The sequence below is a fragment of the Canis aureus genome, chromosome 22 (genome assembly GCF_053574225.1).
Source record: "Canis aureus isolate CA01 chromosome 22, VMU_Caureus_v.1.0, whole genome shotgun sequence".
NCBI classification, from domain to species: domain Eukaryota; kingdom Metazoa; phylum Chordata; class Mammalia; order Carnivora; family Canidae; genus Canis; species Canis aureus.
Genome location: NC_135632.1, coordinates 43691839 through 43714105, shown reverse-complemented (window position 1 = coordinate 43714105; position 22267 = coordinate 43691839). Strand labels below are relative to the sequence as shown.

The 22267-nt window shown below is 40.0% G+C and overlaps 1 long non-coding RNA gene across 1 annotated transcript in view; it reads left to right on the top strand.

The window, feature by feature from the left end:
* The window catches only part of LOC144294113 (uncharacterized), a 37938-nt gene extending 21139 nt beyond the window's left edge, over positions 1-16799 (top strand). The window contains exon 3 of the long non-coding RNA XR_013361517.1: positions 16653-16799. This is a non-coding gene — a long non-coding RNA (uncharacterized LOC144294113). The remainder of the gene's footprint in view (positions 1-16652) is intronic.
* The last annotated feature ends 5468 nt before the right edge of the window (positions 16800-22267 follow it).

Here is a 22267-nt window from a genome sequence, read left to right as displayed (position 1 = left end):
TCTGTGAGACATTCACTCCCTTGTACTTCTGGCTTATATAAACGGGGCTTTCTGGAGAGCTGCTGAGAAAGCCAAGAGGGTTCATGGGTACAGGAAGAACAGACCTAGAACCAGAGCTGCCGTGTCTCCTGGTGCTGTGGGCATGATGCAGGCTGCCCAAAAGCCTTGCTCTCATCTCTGAGGAGGCTGAAACAGGCAGTATTAAGAACGGAGGTTAGGGAGGTGGAGGCCTACACTTCACAATGGTGGTGAGTGCATGAGCCACCACTGGGGTGCTCTGGCTGAGAAGCGTCAGTATTCAGAAGGCCAGCAGTGCTAAGTCTTGGGAGGCACGTAAGCTGGGTCCAGTGTGGGATCTCAACAAGAAATAGATGGTTTATTTATAAAGGGCTACTTCCAAATGTCTGGTCCTTATAGTACAATGCCAACAAGAACTGCTGCCACCTTTAGGCTTAAAAGGACAAAGGGAAGAAGAGATTTCTAGAACTGGAAGGAGAGGGTCATGTACAGCAGATTACCTTGAGAGGAGCAGGAATCTCTAGGGAAGGAACCCAGTGAAGATGAGGCAACTGTACAGGAAGGGATCCAGAGAATTAAATACCTGAGGTGGTCCAAATAGACCCAAATAGGCAGAGTAGAGTGGAAAAGTGTGTGCTGAAACTGGATCTGGAGAAGTAAACTGAAGCTGCCTGCCATATCGATAGGTAAAATTCCAAGTAATAGGAGTTCATATTCAAAAATCAAATACATGCAAGGAACTGAGTCAGCGAATCAGAATTAGGAAAAGCAACAAACCTCAAGACCAGATTAATGCAGACTTTGAATAAAGAAATTATAAATAAAGAATATAGAATGAGTATATTTAAAAATGAACTATTGAGGGGCACCTGAGTGGCTCAATTAAGCGTCTGCCTTCAGCTCAGATCATGATCTCAGGGTCCTAGGATGGAGCCCCATGTCTGGCTTCCTGCTCAGCAGGAAGTCTGCTTCTCCCCCGCCCCTCCCACACTCATGCTCGCACTCTGTCTCAAATAAATAAAAAAAAAATAGTTTTTTTTTTTTAAATGAACTACCTGGATGATCTCAAAATAAAAAATTTCTGCACAGTAAAGAAAATAATAAAAAAAAAAAACTAAAAGACAACCTACTGAATGGGAGAAGATATTTGCAAATGACCTATCTGATAAAGGTTAGTATCCAAAATATATAAGGAACTATACATATATATATACATATATATACAAATATACAACTCAATACTCAACAAAATAAATAATCCAATAAAAGGATGAGCAGAAGACATGAACAGACATTTCTCCGAAGATGAACAGATGGCCAACAGACACATGAAAAGATGTTCAACATCACTCATCATTAGGGAAATGGAAATCAAGACTACAATGAAATATTACCTCACACCTGTCAGAATGGCTAAAATAAAAAAAAAAAAAACACAAGAAACAACAAGTGTTAGTGAAGTTGTGGAGAAAAAGGAACCCTCATGCACCATTGGTGGGAATGCAAACTGGTGCAGCCACTGTGGAAAACAGTATGGAAGTTCTTCAAAAAATTAAAAATAGGGCTACCCTATGATCCAGGAATTGCTGTACTGGATATTCACCCCCTAAATACAAAGACACAAATTCAGAAGGATATATGCACCCATATGTTTATTGTAGTATTATTTATAATAGCTAAACTATGAAAACAGTCCAAGAGCCCATTGGTAAATGAATGGATAAAAAAGATGTGAGATAGATATAGATATATAATGAAATACTGTTTAGCCATAAAAAAGAATGAATCTTTGCCATTTGTAACAACACAGATGGAGCTGGAAAGTATAATGCTAAGCAAAATAAGTCAGTCAGAGAAAGACAAATACCACATGATCTCACTCATGTATGGAATTTTAGATACAAAACAAGCACAGGAAAAAGGAGAAAGAGAGATAAATCAAGAAACAGACTTAACTATAGAGAACAAACTGATGGTTATCAGAGGGGAGGTGGGTGGGGGATGGGGGAAATAGGGGACGAGGATTAAGGAATACTCTTATCACCATGGGAAAAAAAGGGACATTTTCACTCTACTGAGAGGAAATAAAATAAAATAAAAAGGGTATATTAATACATTTAAAGAAGTAAAAGAAGATACTAGAATGTGATGAAGAAATGAAGGGCCATCAGAAATAGTTTGGGTAAAATGAAAAACAACAGATATTCTGGAAATAAACAAATACAGAATAACTGAAAATATAAAATGCAACAGATGAGCCAAAATTCAATACAGGAGAAAAAGAATTGATGAACTTGAAGAAAGATCTGAAGATATTACCAGAATGCAGAGCAGAAAGACAAAAGTATAGAAAATATGAAAGAAACATGGGGCATGGAGTGAGAAGGTGCAAGCATATGTGTAATCAAGGTCTCAGAGGAAACCTTGGCAGACACACTCTGAAGACAGTCCCCATGCCATATTATTCACACCCTTGTATGATCCTCCCCTCTTGAGTGTGAGCAGGACCTGTGAGTTACTTCTAGCCAATGGCATGTGGACACAGCAAAGGTGATGAAATGTTGATTCTATGAATACTGTTACATTACATTGTCACATTTGTCTTGCCAACAGATTCTGGATAGACTTTTTTCCCACAGGGTCTAATCAGGGATGGCAGCTGGGGCCCCTTGGAAACTCATCATATTCTATGCTTGAGAGAAGTGTCCTTGGACAGAAGAAGGTGAAAACTGCCCCAGTTTTAAGTTGTGAGGAGCAGCTGCTTCCCAGGAGGGGAGAAGACAAGGCAAGAAATAGGCAAGACATCTTGTGGCATCTCTTATGTTTGGGTGCCATGAAACACACTCAAGACTGAAAAGGATAAAACTGCTCTACTTTAATGATGGTCTGAAGAGCAGCAGGATGGGATGCTAAGCCTATGAGATTTCCAAGGCCAGGTGTACACACAGACTTGTGCTCTCTGATATGAAAAACTCTTTGTAGATCTGGGCATCCTAATAGGTGGGACTCCACTTCTACCCAGAGGCAACCGCTAATAACTTTTGGCAGAGTGCCACTGTTATGGAAGGGTGTTTTCAAAAAGCAAACTCTTCTCCTGACCCAGAAAAGCTCTCTGTAAAGGTAGTGAAGTTTGGAAACAGTTTTATTGTTGAATAAGCATAAAACCAGAATGTGATGCACATCACAGACAATCCATTTAAGAGATTGCAAAGACCGTGATAACCTTTCAGAAAGGTTGCAGCAGATTTGTTCCCACTGGGAGGTCTAGAGCATTGACATAGCACCTGAGCACCTTCAACCCAGGGGGTTCAACATCTAACTTGTAGGAGTTTCAGAAATAAAAAAGAAAAAAACAGAGGGAAGAAAATTATCAAAGATACTAGCTTGAAAAATATGAAATTCCCAAAAGACATTATATATAAGCAATTTCATATGATTCAACCCAATGTTACAGAAAATCTTTCTCAGAATGGAAAGACACGAGTCTCCAGGTTGAAAATGCCAAATGAACAAAAGAGTATGAATAAAAAAAGAATCACACATCATGAAATTTCAAAACTTCAAAGATAAAGGGAAGATTTTGGAGGAGAGGGACAGAGTGGTGGACAGAGAGAGGGAAAAAGGTAGCAAGGGAGGGAGAGATCATTTACAAAAGGGTGAAGCATCCTAATGCCTTCAGACTTCTCAACAGCAGTAACTGCTCAAAGGCTGTAGAGCAATGTCTTTAAAATGCTAAGAGAAAATTATATTCAACCCAGAATTCTTTACCCAGCAAATGACCAAGCAAGTATAAGAGTAGAATAAAGATTCTTCAGACATGCAAGAACCAAATGAAATTACCTTCTAAGTGATTTTTCATAGAAAGTTACTGCAGGGTATGCTTCAGCAAAGCAAAGGAAACTAAGAACTATGACATGGGGTCCAAGAAACTGGAGTTCCATTCTGGAGGGCGGAAAAGGGAAATCCAAAGATAATTACTATTGCCTAAGGAGCAGATTGGGCAGCGCTTGGGTGGCTCAGTGGTTGAGCATCTGCCTTTGGCTCAGGTCATGATCCTGGGGTTCTGGGATTGATTTCCACATCAGGCTTCCCATAGGGAACTTGCTTCTCTCTCTGCCTATGTCTCTGCCTCTCTCTCATGAATAAATAAATAAAATCTTTTTTAAAAAGAGCAGGTTGGGGCAGGAGGAATGAAGGTGGAGCAGGGCTGGTCTAGGGTAAGATAAAATGTGAGAGGGGACTAATAGCACAGTGGACATTTGGAAAAATTACTGAAAGATTCATAGGAACATTTGGAAAAAATAATTATAGCCACATAAATGACTGAGCAAATGTATAAAAGGAATATACCCAATAAAGGAAAAAACAGTTTAAGAAAAGAAACATAGTAATACTTTTTATGTTATAATTATTTTGAGAGGAATGGGAGAGGATAAGAAAATGAAATCCCCAACCATCTCAACAGGAAATCAATCAGAAATAAAATTTATGACTTGATAAATATCAGAATAGCATACTTATTTAGAAATTTTAATGGTAAATACCAGAGAGGGAAAGCAGTTAAAAGTATTTTTGGCGATCTTTTCTGGAATGTGGGACTGATGTGAGGGTTGGGGATAAGGAACAGCTATATTTTCTTATGAACTTTTGGCGCTGTTTAATTTTGTGCATGTATTATTGGTATAAAAATAAAAATTAATTACAATTTTAAAACCCCTGCATACTTTTCTCCCCCACACAGAAAAAGCATATGAACTCACTTTTACATGTTTCAAAGATCAGATAGCTTTTTTTTTTTCTGTTCTGATGTTTATCTAGAAATAAATCTATTCTGATGTTCTAAGTGAACCCTCTGACTCATACCTGGAGAAATATTTGCATTTATGACCTCAGAGATTTTTAGATCTCTCTGCTCATGTGAGGGAATTTGTGATTCTTCTGTCTCTTCTTTGAATTTCCCACCTCTTGGCGGTTATCAGGGGCCAGAGAGAATGCCTATTCTACACAAGGGGGCATAGTGTTTTGGCAAGTGTTGGGACATGACTTGGATATAAAAGGATTGGTTAGAGTGAGGGATCTAATCTATAACAGGTATCCTGATGGCGCCTGAAACCCAAAACTTTCATAGAGCTTTGTTGCCTGAGCAGCTGAATTTGAGTTGATCTTGCTATTTATTAGCTCTGTGGGCTTGGACAAGTTATTTAACTGACTTAAAATTCTAATTCCTCAATTAACTAAGTGGAGATAAAAAAATAATTAGAATTTTGGTGAGGATTTAACAGGATAATTTATGCAATTTATTTATTTGGCATGGTCAATAAATTAGCTATGATCAGTATTATTTTTAAAAACAACGTTGACCCCTTATGCACTTAATAAGGGTACTGAGAATAATATAACATAGTAAAAAAAAATTCATGGAGTTGCTATCAGATAGACTGGAGTTCAGATATGGGCCCAGTTACTTGCCTTCTTATGACTTGAATGGAGTGATCAAACAAAAGTGAGGTGCTCAGGGCTTCCCACTGGGGCTCATGTCAGTGAGGGCCTCAGACAGTTGTGTCTAGGATGACCAGACCAAAACTCACTTGGTAAGATTTTTGAAATTGAATGAACAGAAATCAGCTCTCATCCTAGAGAGCCATACAAGTAATGTATACAATGCGGTAAATATATTATGTTATAGATGACATGTACAATGTAGTAGATATATTATATACCTATAATATATAAAAAGTTCTTACATATCAATAAAAAAGGTAACTAAATAGAAAAACATGCAAAGGATATGTCAGAAAAAATAGAACACAATGATACCTATGTGAAAAGATTTCCAACCTGCAACATTCAAATAAATGCAAAATAATACAATAATATAGCTAGTTGATTCTGATATACAGGAAACAAATTGATATCAGTGTTTGTTTTTTATCTTATTTTATTTTTAAAGATTTTATTTACTCATGAGAGACACAGAGAGAGAGAGAGAGGCAGAGACAGGCAGAGGGAAAAGCAGGCTCCCCATGGGGAGCCTGATGTGGGACTCGATCCCGGGATCATGAGCCAAAGGCTCAACCACTGATCCACCCAGGTGCCTCGATGTCAGTGTTTGTTTTTTTAATTAACCTTTTTATTTTGAGATAATCATAGATACATATGCAGTTATAAGTAATAATAAAGAGATCCCATGTACCCCTTAACTAGTTTTCCCCAATAGTAACCTCTTGAAAAATTATAGTACAATACCACACTCAGGATATTGGCTTGATACAGTCAAGACACAGAACAATTCTATCACTGTAAGGATCCCTCATGTTGCCTTTTTATAGCAACAGCCAAGAATGTTATGTATATGGAACCATATGGTATGTAAATTTTGGGATTGGCATTTTTTTATCACTCAGTCAAATTCTCTAAAATTTCACCCCAGTCATGATGTTATTAATAGTTTTTTCTTCTTTTTTGCTGAGTATTGTGGGATAGATGTACTACAGGTTAGCCATTCTCCCTCTGAAGACAATTGGGTTGTTTACAGTCTGGAGTTACTACAAAGTAAGCTGCTATGAACATTCATGTTCAGTATTTTGTGGGAATTTAAGTTTTTATTTCTCTGGAATAAATGCCCAGAAGAATAATTGATAGGTTGTATGGAAAATTCATGCTTAAGTTTTATAAGAAACTGCCAAGCCACTTTTCAGCGTGGCTGTACCATTTTACATTCCCACCAGCAATGTATAAAAAATTCCAGTTTCTCCACATCCTTACTGGCATATTTTTATTAGACCTATTCTGATGGGCATGTAGTGGTATCACATTTAAGTTTTAATTAGCATTTCCCTGTCGACTAGTCATGTTGACCATCTTTTCATGTGCTTGTTTGCCATCCGTGTATTCTCTTTGGTCAAATGTCTCTTCATATCTCTTACCCAATTTCTAATTGGATTGTCTTGAGAGTTCTCTATATTTTCTAAACACTAGTCCTTTGTTGGATGCATGGTTTGCAAATATCTTCTAACCTTCTGTAGCTTGTTTTTCCCTCCTAACAGTCCTTCACAGAGCAAAAGTTTTTTATTTTGATCAAGTCCAATTTTTCCATTTTCCCTTTTTTGAATTGTGCTTTTGGTGTCAAGTCTAAAGAACTCCTTGTCTAGCCCTGTATCCTGAAGTTTTTCTCTTATTTTTCTCAAAGTTTTTTTAATGTTGAGTTTTACATATAAGTATGTGATATATTTTGAATTAATCTTGCATTAAGTGTGAGATATAGGTTGGGGTTCACTGTTTTGCTTCTGAATATTTAATTGCTCTAGCACCGTTTGTTGAAAAGGTTATCCTTTCTTCATCAAATTGCTTGTGCACCTTTGTCAACAGTCAGGCCTGTTTGTGTGGATCTATTTCTTGGTTCTCTAATCTGTTCCATTAACCTAGGTGTCTATTTCTCCACCAATACTACACAGTTTTTATTATTGTGGCTCTCTTATAAGTCTTGAAATCCATTTATTATTCTTTTTCCCATTTGCTCTTCAAATTATTTAAGCTATTCTAGTTCCTTTGCCTCTCTCTCTAAGTTTAGAATATCAGAGTTATATAAGCTTTATTAAATGAATTAGGAAGTGTTCCCTCCTGTATTCTGGGAGAGATTGTTTAGAATTGCTGTTAATAAAAAAATTAAAGAAAAGAATTGCTGTTAATTATTCATGTGGGAGAATTCTCCAGTGAAACCATCATAGTCTGATGTGAAAGTCAATGAAAGTAATCATAGTTCTAATTTCTTATTTGAGAGTTTTAAAATTATGAATTCAATTTGCTAAATAGGTATAGGGCTATTTCATATTAAGTGAACTGCAATTTGTGCTTTTTGAGTAATTAGTCCATTTCATCTAAGTTGTCAAATTTATGTGTCTAGTATTGTTTGTAGTATTGCTTTATTAACCTTTTATTAATCTTCAAGATCTGTAGTGATATCCTCTGTTCCATTCCTGATGTTGGGGATTTGTGTTTTCTCTTTTTTTCCACCAGATAGCCTGGGTAGAGGATTGTCTATTTCATTCATCTTTTCAAAGAACCAGGTTTTCTTCTTGATTTTCTCTATTGTTTTTGTTTTCAGTTTATTTGATAACTTGTCTTTATTGTTTCCTTCCTTCTGGTTGCTTTAGGTTTATTTTACTCTTTGTCCTCTAGGTTCTTGAGACGGGACCTTAGATTACTGATGTGAAATTTTTCCTCTTTTCTAATGTAAACATTTAGTACTTTAAATTTTCCTTTCAGCACTGCTTTAATGTGTCCCACAAATTTTGATGATTGTACTTCCATTTTCACTCAATTCAGTGTGTTGCTAAAAAAATTTCCCTTAAGACTTCCTCTTTGACCCATGAGTTATTTAGAAGTGTGTTGTTTAGTTTCCAAGTGTTTGGAGATGTTTCCATTGTTTTCTGTTACTGATTTCTAGTTAGATTCCATTGTGGTCAGAGAATATTCTCTGTTTGATTTAAATTCTTTTAAATTTGTTGAGGCTTATTTCTGACACAAGACATGGCCTCTATTAGTATTTGATCTTTGCACATTTAAAAAGAATGGGTATTCTGCTGTTGTTGGGTATTCTATAGTCATTTATATCCAAGGTCTTCTATATCCTGATTTTTCTGCCTAGTTGTTTTATCTATTGTTAAGACAGGGGTATAAGAATTTTATTATCATTATACTTGTGATGTGTCTTTTTCTCCTTTACTTCTGTGAGGTTTTGCTTTACATATTTTGCAGCTGTGTTGACTGGAGTGTACACATTTACCAATGCTATGTGTTTTTGGCAGATTGACGCTTTTATTATATAAAATCCCTCTCTGTCTCTAGTAATTTTATTTGCTCAGAAATATACTTTATCTGATATTTATAGTCTCTCTCCTTTATTTTTTTGAAGATTTTATTGATTTGAGAGAGAGAGAGAGAATGAGTGAGCAGGGGGCAGGGCAGAGGGGGATGGAGAGGGAGAAGCAGACTCCATGCTGAGAATGGACTCTGACTCATAGCTCCATCCCACAACCCCAAGTTCATGACCTGAGCAGAAACCAAGAGTCAGAGGCTCAAGTAACTGAGCTACCCAGATGTCTCTTTCTCTGCTTTTTTTTTTTCAAATGAATGTTTGCATTAATGTATTCATCTTTTTATTTTCTACCTGATTGTATCATTATATTTGAAGTAAGTTTCTTACAGACAGCATATAGTTGGGTCACATTTTCTAGTTTGTCTTTTAGTTGGTGTATTTTTTTTTTTAGGTAAGCTCTATGCCCAAAGTGGGGCTTGAACTCACAACCCTGAAATCAAGAGTTTCATGCTCTACTGACTGACCCAGCCAGGCACCCTTTAACTGGTATATTGAACCCATTTACACCTAATATAATTATTAATATTTTAAGGGTTACATTGTTATTTTTATTAAACACTTTGTTTTCTATTTGTTTTGTCTGTTTTTTTTTTTTTTTTTTGTTTCTCCGTTTTTCCTATCTTCTTGTGGACTAACTGAGCATTTTTACAACTCTATTTTGACTTATCCATAGACTTTTTAAATATATCTCTATGTATAGCTTATTTAATTTTTGCTGTATGTGTTACATTACATATCTCTAACATCATAGTTGACAGGTATCAATCAACATTTTGCTGGTTCAAGTGAAGTGTAGGCATCTTACCTTTTTTTTGACTATTTCTGTTTATAATTGCCTTAAATAGTCCTCTATATACATGTATAACCATGTTGGACAGCATTATAATTTTGGTTCAATCATCAAACAACTTAGGAAACTCAAGAAGAAAAGGAAAATGTATTTTTTCATATTTTTACTCTCTTTGTTTTATTCTTCCTTCTTGATGTCTCAAGGTTTCTCCTTTCAGAGACCTTTCTGTAATTATTCTCTTTAGGGTAGTTCTGCTGATAACAAATTTCCTTAGTTTTTCTTCTTCTAAAATGTTTTAATTTAGCACTTGAAAAATGTTGTACCACTTCTTTCTGGCCTTCCTGGTTTCTGATGAGAAATTCATTGTCTTTTGAATTACTTTTTCACTGTAGAGAAGGTGTTGTTTGTCTCTTTTTGTGTTTAGAATTTTTTTTCTTTGTATTTAGTTTTTAGAAGTATGACTATGATGTGTCATCTTGGTTTGGGCTCTTTGATTTCACCCTGCTCAGGATTCACTCAGCTTCTTGAATTTGTAGGCTTTTTTTTTTTTTTTTTTTTTTTACCAATCTAGGGAGTCCTTAGACATTATTACTTCAAATATTTTTTCAGTTTTCCTCTCACCCAGATTTTTCCTGTCTTTGCGAGGCTCTGATGGTACCAATGTTCAATATTTTGTTATCATCCTGCAAGTGCCTGAGGTTCTTATTCATTTCTTTTATCACTTCTATTTTCCCTCTGATTGCAGATGGGGCAATTTCTTTTGTTCTATCTTCAAGTTCATTCATTCTTTTCTGAGTCTCCTCAATACTTCTGATGAACTTGTCCATTGAGCTTTTTATTTTTTTATTGGAATTTTTGGTTCTAAGTTTTCCAGTTGGTTCTTCTTTATATCCTGTACTTCTTTGAGGAGACTTTCTATTTTTTCATTTGTTTCAAGTGATTGTTCATTAAAGATTTTATGGTAGGTGCTTTAAAATTTTAGTCAGATAATTCTAATACCTCTGTAATCTTGGTGTTGGTGTTTTATTCATTGTTGTTTTCTTAATTTAAGTTGAAACGTTCCTGCTTTTTGTTATGGTGAGTGATTTTCCATTGAAATGTGGACATTTTGGATCTCATATTATGAAAATCTAGATCTTATTTAAACCTTCTGTTTCGGGAATCCCTGGGTGGCTCAGTGGTTTAGCACTGCCTTCGGCCCAGGGCGTGATCCTGGAGACCTGGGATCGAGTCCCACATCTGGCTCTCTGCATGGAGCCTGCTTCTCCCTCTACCTGTGTCTCTGCCTCTCTTTCGATGTCTTTCATGAATGAATAAATAAAATCTTTATATATATAAAAAAAACAGATTTAAATAAATAAATAAACCTTCTGTTTCAGCAGATTTCTTCTGAAACTGCTCTGTCAGGGGGAAGGAGGATGCTGCCTCATTACTGCCCAATGCGGGTAGAAGTCCAGGTTTCCTACTTGGCCTCTTTTGACATTGAAAAGGGAAGAAGCTCCTCATTAGTTCTGGGTGAAGTGGGAGTTCTGGCTTTCCTTGAGGCCTCCACTGAGACCCTCCTGGAAGGGTCAGGAATGCCAAGAAACTGCTGCCCATATGGCTTCCACTGATGTTATAGGTATTGGCCTCATTTCTGCTAGGCAGTAATGAAAATCCACTCCACTAAGTCTTCTCTAGGTCTTCTCTGACATCATCCTGGGTGAAATGAATCAGAAGGAGGTTGAAGGGCCTCATAACAGCCTTCAATGTGCAGACAGTTAGGCTTCCCATAAGGCCCTAGTTGGAATGGGTAGAGATTGGGCCACAATTTTTTTCTGCAGTTATTGGCCAGAAGAGGAAGATTATTATTGGAACGTTTTCTGTCTTGCTATGCATGCTGCATTTTTCCTGGTCCTCTGGCTAGAAAGAATAGATATTTTAGGGAGCTTTTGAAAGGATCTGTTTCTCTTGGTGTTTCCAGATAGTTGGCTTCTTCTCTTACTGCTTTATTATGCCTTGGGTCTCAAGTGCCTAACTCCACCTTTTAGATATTATAAATATAGTAGTGCTCAAGGAGTTTTGTTGTGTTTAATGGGAGGAATAAGGAAAAATACATTTAATCCATCTTCCCTGAAGCAGAAGTCTAGGTGTATTTATTTTCATGTAGGCCACTTTGTTTACCTCCTTTATAATAATAGGAAGAAGACTCTAAAGAAGGGGAAAATGATTAATAAGCGGTGACTGCTTTTTCTGTACCAGACAGCCTAAGATATAGTTTTGAACTCATTTTACAGGTGAGGAGCACATGTGCAGGTCTCAAGTTTATACAAGTGGCAGAGCTGGAAATCAAGCCCAGGTTGATAGCACCCAAAGCCATGATTCTTAATTCTCCTCTTTTTTCTTATTTACTCATCTCTTTCCAGTTGCTCATTTCTGGTTAAACTTGTGCCTTTTGGGGGCTGTCCGATGGCAGCCATTTCATAGAGAAGTCCCCTAAAGTAAGAGTGAGAGGAATACACACTGGAGTCACACTGCCCAATTCAAAACCATACTAATAATTAGCCAAATGCCCTTAAGCAAGTTACTCAACCTCCTCCATCACATATTCCTCACTTGTAATATGGGAATAATAGTGGACCTGCCTCACAGAGCTGTTATAAGAATTAAATAAATTAATATTTGTAAACTGCTTTGAATAATGCCTGACACAAAGGTATTAATTTAGTCCTTGTTATTATTCTTTATACACTGTTACACAAATGGTCCCTCTTCTGGAAATATTTTTCCCCATTGCCAACCCAATTCAAAATATTGCTTTACATTTATCTTGTGGCTTAGAGTGCCCTTGCCCACTGCCTCTTGTCACCAGGAATATGAATATCCAATTTGGGAAATAAGAATGTGTAGTGTGCTGAGCAGGAAGCCTGGAATCTCACAGGTGCTTAGTAAAAGATTGCGATTTTGCTCTATTAGGGAAAAAGATTTCCTTTAATTCCCAATCTATATTTGTTATTCTTATTTTATAAGTTAGGAATGTGAGAGAGAAAAAGGCTGATTAACTTGCCTAAAGGCACAGGTAGGTTTTTAAATCTTGCTCTAGTGTATGTGCACTGCCTTACACTGCCTCCCTGTGAAATGGCCTATATAGGGCAGATCTAAAAGTAGACAGTGTCACCCAGGTGGGGATTGTCAAGCTATGAGTGACTGGGAAGAATAAGGAAGCTATCCCAATATTTCAAGTGAGAGATGCTGGTGGATTCAGATATATTTTGAAGGTAGAACAAGATGTGCCATTGGTTTGGATGTGTGGTGTAAGGCAAAGAGTTAATATTGAATTATGTTTTTGGCCTGAGCAACTGAGGATATGGATGTGATTTGTTAAGAGGTGAAATGGGGAAGACCAGATTTGTGGAACATGAATCAAGTTTTATTTGGAATCAATTATAGTTATATACCTCAAATGAAATTGTCACTGTATACATGAATCAAGTTTAAGGAAGAAGTACAGGTTAGACTAAGGAAATCCATCCATCAATCAATCAATCCATCAGCCTGTTGATGGTATTAAAACATGAGAATGGATGACTGAACTTAGTTGCGTCAAGAGAGTGAAGAAGAGATCTAAGAGCTGAGCCTGGGGTCTTCTGATACAGATTAAAATTAAGTAAGGGATAACAGTGTGTGAAAGAGCTGCTTTAATTGATTCTATTCTCTGAGGGAAATCAGAAACAAGGTAGAGAATGAGGACAGAGGATCAGGGGTGAAAGGTTGTCCTAGAGGTTGGGAGGCTGAGTTGAATAGGGATGTTGAATAGAATTGCCAGGCAACATGGAAAGCCTGCTTGAGGTTTGATGTCAGGAACTACATGCAACTTGGGGAGGGGTTATGGAATCTCAGGCAGGAGCAGCTTTGTGGGTGCAGACATAGAGCAGGCAGAGATGGGTTTAAGGGAGTTGAGGTTTGTTTGGGTAAGTGTAAGAGAGAAAGATGGCAAGAACTTTGAGGCTCCCCTGAGTCAGAGTCTCCTTTCTGCTGCCCCAGACCTTGGTCCTGTTCTCAAGGCTGGTTGAGTTCTCACTGGTGGCTGCCTTCTGTCTCTGTGCTCCTTGTTAATCTCCCTGCCCAGCTCACCACATTCACCCCTCTGGGCCTCAGCCTCCCTCCTCCTCTTTCCCTCCTGCCTCCTGGTTTCATTTCTCATCCTGCCCACAAGCCAGCTCACCCAGAAAAACTGGAACCAGACTTCAAAAGGTATAGTAATAGTGACTTTCTCTATTCAACAAAGACTTCCACCTGCATGCCAGTGCCCAAGCTGATTTTCTTAGAATGTAGCCTCATTGAAATCAGACAGAGTTCTGTTCAGCAATTGGTCCACCCATCCACAAAGCCCTACTATTTGTTAGATCCCTTGTGAAATGTGAAGTGGCCTTCCGCTGTCTTCTGCCATAAGGAGCTTGTTGTCTGGCAGAAGAGGCTGATTCAAGTGAAAAGAATGTAGTGGGCAGTGGGGTGTAGTCTCCCTTCAGACTGAAGGAATTATCCCGTGCCCCCCACCCCACAGCTTCTGGGAGTGCTGCTGGCAGATGCCCCCACCATCAGCCCTCTTGGGAACCGTTTTGGCTGAAGATAGCCACCTAGCCAAAGGTCAAGCTGGTCAGTGCCAGGTTATAAAGGCCCAGCTTCCTCAACCCAAATTGAGACATCGTAGAAGGGTCATCCCAGCTTCAGAATTCCCAAGGGGTGAGCTGAGGCTTTCACTGAGATTCCATCATGGCTCAGCTTCTCCTCCTCCTCAGTGCTTGCCTCTTTCCCTCTCTTCCACAGATGTTGGCCCCAAGAATATCCCTTAATAAACTCCCTGCACTCTAATCTCCATCTCAGAGTCAGCTTCCTAGGAACTCAGTTTACAATAGTAGGTTACAGGGGTGATTCAAGAAAGCAGATGTTAAGAAGGGATATTAACCATTTTTAGAAATATGCTTTTTTGACATTAACTAAAACCACACCAGTACTCTGAAATAATACCTTTACTGTGGCCTCATTTTCGGCTAAATCATAATTGTGTGCCATCTTGTGGGTCTCAAGCCCAGACCCTTCCTCAAATGTAAGTTGTGCCCACACTTTCTCCCCTACTGCCCCAATCTCCAGACCAACATACTGTTTCTTGAGTGTGTATGAGGACACTTGGGATTGTGCTTACTTCTGTCACGCTGGGATCTCATAGTCTGGGCTGAAAGACAGTGATCAGAATTCGGGGCTGCCAGAACAACTGGGAATTGTGGGGCATAATTTGGCAAAAAGGCACTAGAATTCATTGCAAAAACTACCCTCAGCTGCGGGGTTATCTCTGAGAACTGAAGGAACACCATAGATTAAGTGATTATATTCATATGAGAGTCCAGAATAGGGAAATTTATAGAGTGCCCAGTATATGAATGGGTGCTTAGTGTTGGGATGGGGGTGTGGAGATGGGAGGGAGATAGAGGTTACAGGTAAAAGAGGGTTAACTTCTGAGGTGATAAAATGTTCTGAAGCTTATGATAGTGATAGTTGTGCATATCTGTGAATATGTGAAACAGACATTAGATTGTACACTTTAAACAGGTGAGTTATACATGGATTTTATTTTGATAAAGCAGTTTAAAGTAACTGAAGGAAGAATGGAGATGAAACTAGGGGCATCTGGAAGCAGGGGCTCTGATGTTGCCAGGACTCTTCCATCTGTTGAGTTTGCTCTTGCTGCTGCAGGATGACAGAGTCGGGGGCCCCAGCAGCTAGCACTACCACCAGGGAATAGCCAGCTTATGATCTGAGTGGTCCTTAAATGCAGGACTTAGTGAAACTCCCAGTCCTATGAATTTTCTCCCTACCTACCTTGATGGTAGATAAGATGAGGCTGACAGATGATAAGGAAAGACTGATAAGGGTCTTAGTTTGGGCTCTAAGAAGCAGAGCCCAAGATAGGATGTGGGTGCAGGTAGTTCATTTAGGAGGTGGTCCTAGGCATCAGGAATGAGGAAGTGAGGCGGTGATACAGGGAAAGGCAGAAGCCAGCCTAGGATGATACTGAGTAGCTTCTGCTGTGAGCACCTGGGCCAGATCCTGATGGGGACCCTCTGAGCCAGGGCCAGGACTTGGCAGAGGCACTCAGGATGCAAGTGCTCAAGGGAGAACTTGTTCTCAGGGGCTGGTCCTTCTTTCATACAACCTGACTGTAAGGGCTGCCTTAAATGTTGCCTTATCCTAGTCCTTGCCTTGCTTTGAAAGACTAAGTAGGACTCACTGAACAATTGCCCACCAGAACTCCCGCAACAGGAAGCTGGGGTATCTTGTCACCGACCATGTCCCCACAGCCCCCCCACACACAGATTGAGTGTCACTAAATCTTGTCACTTCCGGCCATCAGTCTGGGAATTGAAGAGGAAGCTGCTGGCCTTCCACGAAGCACCCACTACAGATGAGGTAAACTATGAGGGCATATGGGCCTGGGTATCAGTAGACAGCATTTATTGAGAAATGGTATTTAGGGAGGGCTTTAGCATTTCCTTCCTCCCCCCACCTTCCAGTCCCTTCCGCTTCTTTGACATTTTAAGCATCGTGGAAAACTTGGAGTATGTGGCTGGGCCTCCTGGCATCTGAGAGATGCCGGGACAAGTGGCCAGTCCTGACCTGGGAAACCCTCCAGGTGAATCCTGACAAAGATCTGGAGTTCACTCCTCCTGAAAGCATCCCACTCAAGAAGACCATTGCATAGGACTCTGGGAGATACCCTGTCAGAAGCCTAGGCCTGGGGGAGTGGTAGGCAGCCATACCTAGAAGGTCTCACCCATCCATGATGGGAGCTCCTGAAAACCTCACAAAAGTTCTCTATGGCAAAGAGGTATCCTTGGGCATGCATGCCACAGGGCATTGGTGCCAGGCTATCACCAGAGCAATTCCAATAGACTTTCTCTGCCCCCTCTTTTCCTCCCTCTCCCAATGCAGCCCTGGAGGACGGAGAGGCAGCAGAGAGGGTGGGGAGGAGAAGCAGGAGGAAGACAAGTTCTCCCCTCCCCCTCCCAGCACCGCTCTCTCAGCCCAAGCAAGGCCCAGGCTGGAGGAGGGGCCATGCTGAGTGGGCAAAGGTCAACACTGTGGTAAGTGATTGAACTATTTTTAATACCTAAAAGAAACAGAGTTTTAACAACAAGTATGACACAGGAAGGTAAGGGGTCTGCTGAGCACTCATACCCATGGGGAAGAATGAGTCAACAGGTCTGCACGGGCAGTGAGGAGAAAGAAAATGTCATTTTCTGCTACAGCCCTCATGGGTTCATTCATCTAGCTTTGCCCAAACTTGCCAATATGGCACTCATTTAAAATTCTATATATATATGTCTAAAATCTGCTCAGAACCTGGAAGAGAGGAGAAGTGTGGTGAACTGGCACCCTCAGATCCTCATCAGCCAGTGAGGGCTGTCCCTGCACCATTTCTTAAGCAAAGGGAATTGTTGGTTGCTAAGCAGCTACCTCAATTGTGCCTGCTGCAGCCACTCCCCATCAGAAGGGCCCCAGACAGTGAGATATAATCAAGCAGTCAAGACAGGAATATCTAAGAACTAGAATATTTACAGTAAGTTCTGAATTGGCATTCAGCCAGGACCTGGTGGTACTGTGGTCCCAGATGTCTATAATCAGCATAGTTATTAAATAGCTTGAACATCATTCCTGGGAAAAGCTACACCCTGCATGCTTGTTGATAGCTCAGTGATGCGTGGCACAAGGATTCTCCTTCCACCCTGAGACAATGGAAGGGACAGTCTAGCTTAGAGTTTGCAAATTCAATGTGTACACAGATCATGTGGGCTTCTGTTAAGATGCAGAGTTAGCTTCACCAGATCCAGAGTGGGGCCAGGATTATGCATTTCTAACTTGTTCCTAGTGATGTCAATGCTTCAGTGTATGGATTACTAAATTTCAGTAGCAAAGAGCCAGTCTAAGTTCAGTCTAAGCCCCACATTATAATCACATGAAGGAATCTGCAAAAAAACTGAGATTCAGATTTCATCAGTCTGGTGTGAGGCCCTGACACTGATATTTTTTAAACTCCCCCATAATTTTATAAACTGCTAAGACTGAGAAATGCTGATTTTGAACATGTAAGAAGTTTGACTGTTATTTATTTCATAGCTGCTCTTTACTTATGAAGATAAACATGGTTGAAGAGTTAATGCCTGCATGGCCAAAGGATGAAATCAATCTAATTCTCTCCAGATATGATTGAAAACGCCCAGGAAGTGCCATCCTATCTGCAGCTGTTATCTTACACTATTGCTTGAGATGGCCACTAACCGAAGTACCCTCCGGCTCTCACTGCCATCCAGGGGCAGACAGTGCTGCACCAGACTTGGGGACAGCCCCTACTGAATGGATTGTGGTTGCTCTGAGCTGTCTGTGCAGAAGGAGGGGAGGCAGGGTGTGTGCAAGTATGTGTGTAGGAGACATCTATACAGCTGTAATGGAAATTCTGCATGACTACATCAGCCGGAGTGCCCCTGGCGCCAATGGAGCCTTCCTCTCTGAGTCTCACAGCTGGAAAGTAGTTTCTTTATTTGATGCAAGGCAATGCCAGCAATGCTTTGAGACCACTCTGTGAAGTTCTCAAGTGCTTTTTGTATCCATTTCCTAGGGCTGCAGTGACAAGTCTATCATCAACTGGAAGCCAAAGTCCAAAATCAGGATGCTGAGAGAGCCAAGGCAATCATATCAGATTAAAGGCCCACCCTACTCAAGTATTCATCTTAACTACTAACATCCACAATGGTCCTAAATCTAAATAAGGTCATGTTTGAGGAAGAACATGAATTTGCCGGGGTTGGGGGGATATGATCTAATCCAGTACACTTTTCTTACTTATAAAGATTCCTAAGGGCATCAGAGGTACATATTAGAAATACTTTGCCCAAATGCCTTCCAAAATGACCCATAAATAGGAGTCCTCTGTCTAACACTTGAGCCCAGCCCTTTCCCTTTCCAGCAACTTCGCAAGCTGCTGAATGCATTGGAAAGAATGCAGAACATGGAGCCTGGTGGACCTGAGGTTGAATCTCCACTTAGCTGTGTGACTTTCCTTAAGTTGCTTCTACTCTCATGATCTATAAAATGGGTCAATAGAGGGGATAACCAAACATCTCTTGGACACTTTCTTTTGTGTGATACACCATCAAAGAACCTTCAGAGTCATTATTTGATTAGTAAAATATCATTCTCATGTGAGGATAAGTTAGTTAACTTATAGCCTAATACCATGTTGGTGAGGAACAAATATTAGTTCTTTTTACTTCACTCCTCACCCAAAGTGCTGGCAATTTGATACTCCTGCCTACTCTTTAAGCACAGCTACCTGGATTATCTGCCTGTGCATTTCCTTTTTAAAAATTAAATTAGGGGATCCCTGGGTGGCTTCGTGGTTTAGCGCCTGCTTTTGGCCCAGGGTGCAATCTTGGAGTCCTGGGATCGAGTCCCACATCGGGCTCCCTGGATGGAGCCTGCTTCTCCCTCTGCCTGTGTCTCTGCCTCTCTCTCTCTCTCTCTCTCTCTTTCTCTGTGTGTGTGTGTGTGTCTCATAGGTAAATAAATAAATAAAATCTTAAAAAAAAATAAATTAAATTAGGGGCACCTGGGTGGCTCAGTCAGTTAAACGTCTGCCTTCAGCTCAGGTCATGATCCCAGGGTCCTGGGATAGAGCTCTGCATCAGGCTCTTACTCAGTGGAGAGTCTGCTTCTCTTCCCCTGCTCCTCCCATTCCTCGTGCTCTCTCTCTCACTCACTCTCTGTCTCTCTCAAATAAAATCTTTTTAAAAATTAATTAGCGTAATTTAATTAATTTGTTTTTTAAGTAACCTCTACCCCCAACATAGGGCTCAAACTCACAACCCTGAGGTCAAGAGTCACATGCTCTACTGACTGAGCCAGCCAGGCACGCCTGTTTTTCATGGGCAGCATGGAACAGAAGACTTGGGGATCAGCTCTGCCAGTAACTCATTGTCTTTTCATCTGGCTCTACCTTGCTGCCTTCTCAAGAATGAGCAATATCTTATACAACATGCCAGTGTGGAAAGTGGACTTCCAGGGCCTGGGAGGTACAAGGCTCTCAGATGCTGTGGGGTGTCCCTGTCCTGAGTTCAACATCAAAGTGGCCCTGAGCTCACCTGCTCCACCTCACCATCTGCCCCTACGTGAGTCTGCCCGTTACCTACACTGAGTTGTGTTCAAAACACCTTATGGAGCCTCCAGGTAACTGGCTTCTAATGTTTAAAGAAAATGTGAAACCAGCAGAAAATCCCCTCTCTGGGATGGGATGTGTGTGTGTATTTTCTTGCTTTCTTGCAGGACTTCCTATTTCTGCAGAAATTCTTCCCCTACCCCATTTAGCTCTAGAAGTCACTAGGCATCCATGCAAATCTGTCAGCTACTGCATCACATTCTTGCTTTGTTCTCTTCTCTTTCTTCTCTAGAGACATCTTCATTGAGTTGCTGGTGTGTCCTCCTGGCACAGTGGACACTTCTGATGGGCAGAGCTGCCAAATCTGCTAGGTGTGGCTATCCAGGTGTCAAGCCATGGAGATGGGGGGTCCCACTCCCAGTTTACTGGACAAACCTTGGAACATTGCCTATCAACAACTGGAACATCCCATTTCTATAATCCATCACATTTTTAAGGAGCACAAATGTTTCTATCTTGTTAAGTCACAACATCCTCATGGAGATTTTATGCTGATGTTGCAGACATCAAGAAAGGGAGTTGGACTAGATAATATTGATAGATTTCTTCAGCTCTTATTTATTCATGCAAGAAGCATTTGGGGAACACTGTCACTGGATATTTGGGTTGCTCTGAGAATTTAGTACTAATATGTTCAATGCTGCAGTGACCAATTCTGCCCGTATCCTGATGTACTAGGCTACTTTCCATCCGTGGAATTGCTCAGCCACAAAGGATGCCCACACTCAACTTTACTAGATAAGCTGAACTCTTTTCCCGATGGATTAAGTTACCTTAGACTCCCACCAGCCCTATAGAAGAGTTCTCAGAGCTACAAAATCCTTGCCAAGACTTGGCATTGTCAGACCTAAATTTCTGATCATCTGGTGAGTATAAAATAGCACTTCATTACATTTTTTATTTTAATTTCCCTGACTACAAATGAAATCAAACATCTTTTCTTATGTTTATTGGTCGTTTGGGTTTTCTGTTTTGTGAAGAGACTATTCAAGTTTTTCACTTGTTTTTAGATAATGTTATCTATTTCTTATAGATTTTAGAATGTCTTTATATATAATTTTGGATAAAAGTCTAAAGTTATGTGTGTTGAAAATGTCTTCTCTCGATTTTTGGATTTTTTTCTTTTTCTTTTTATGTGTCTTTCAGTGATAAGTTTTTCATTTTAATGTATTCGGCTTTACTAATGATTTTCCTAAAAGATTAATGATCTTTGTGTCTTTTTTTTTTTAACTTTGTGTCTTATTTAAGACATCAGCTGTGCATTATCAACAATAGCCAAACTATGGAAAGAGACCATATGTCCATCAACTGATGAATGGATAAAGAAGATGTGGCATATTATATAATGGAGTATTACTCAACCATCAGAAAGAATAAAATCTTGCCATTTACAATGATATGGATGGAGCTAGAGTATATTATGCTGAGTGAAATAAGTCAGTCAAAGAAAGACAAATACCATATGATTTCACTTATATGTGGAATTTAAGAAACAAAACAGATGAACATATGGGAAGGGAAATAAAAAAGAGAGGGGAGACGCCTAGGTGGTTCAGTTGGTTAAATGTCTGCCTTTGGCACAGGTTGTGATCTTGGGGTCCTTGGATGGTCCTAGGCTCCTGCTCAGTGGGTAGCCTGTTTTTCCTTCTCCCCCTGCCTCTCCCTCTGCTTGTGCTCTCTCTTTCTGTCTCTCTCTCAAAAAATAAAGTATATTGAGAGAGAGAGAGAGAGAGAGAGAGAGAAACCACATGAGACTTAATGATAGAGAACAAACTGAGTGTTGATGGAGGAAGGTGGATGGGGGATAGGCTAGATGGGTCATGGGTATTAAGGAGGATACTTGTTATGATAAGCACTGGTGTTGTATACAAGTGATGAATCACTAAATTTTACCCGAGAAACCCATATTGCACTGTGTGTTAAGGACCTAGATTTTATGTTTTTATTTTTAAAGATTTTATCCATTTATTCATGAAGAGAGAGAGAGAGAGGCAGAGACATAGGCAGAGGGAGAAGCAGGCTCCATGCAGGGAGCCCGACTTGGGACTCGATCCCGGGTCTCCAAGATCAGGTCCTGGGCCCAAGGCGGCGCTTAACCGTTGAGCCGCCCGGGCTGCCCAACTACCTCGACTTTAAGTAAAAATTTGAAAACAAAGACATCAACTATGGACTGATTGTGTCCCCCCTCCACCAAATTCATGTTAAAGCTCTAAATCCCAATATGATTGCATTTGGAGATAGAGACTATAAGGAGGTAACAAAGGCTAAGTGAGGAAATGAGGATGGGGCTTATCCAATAGGATTAGAGTCCTTATAAGAAGAGACACCAGAGAGC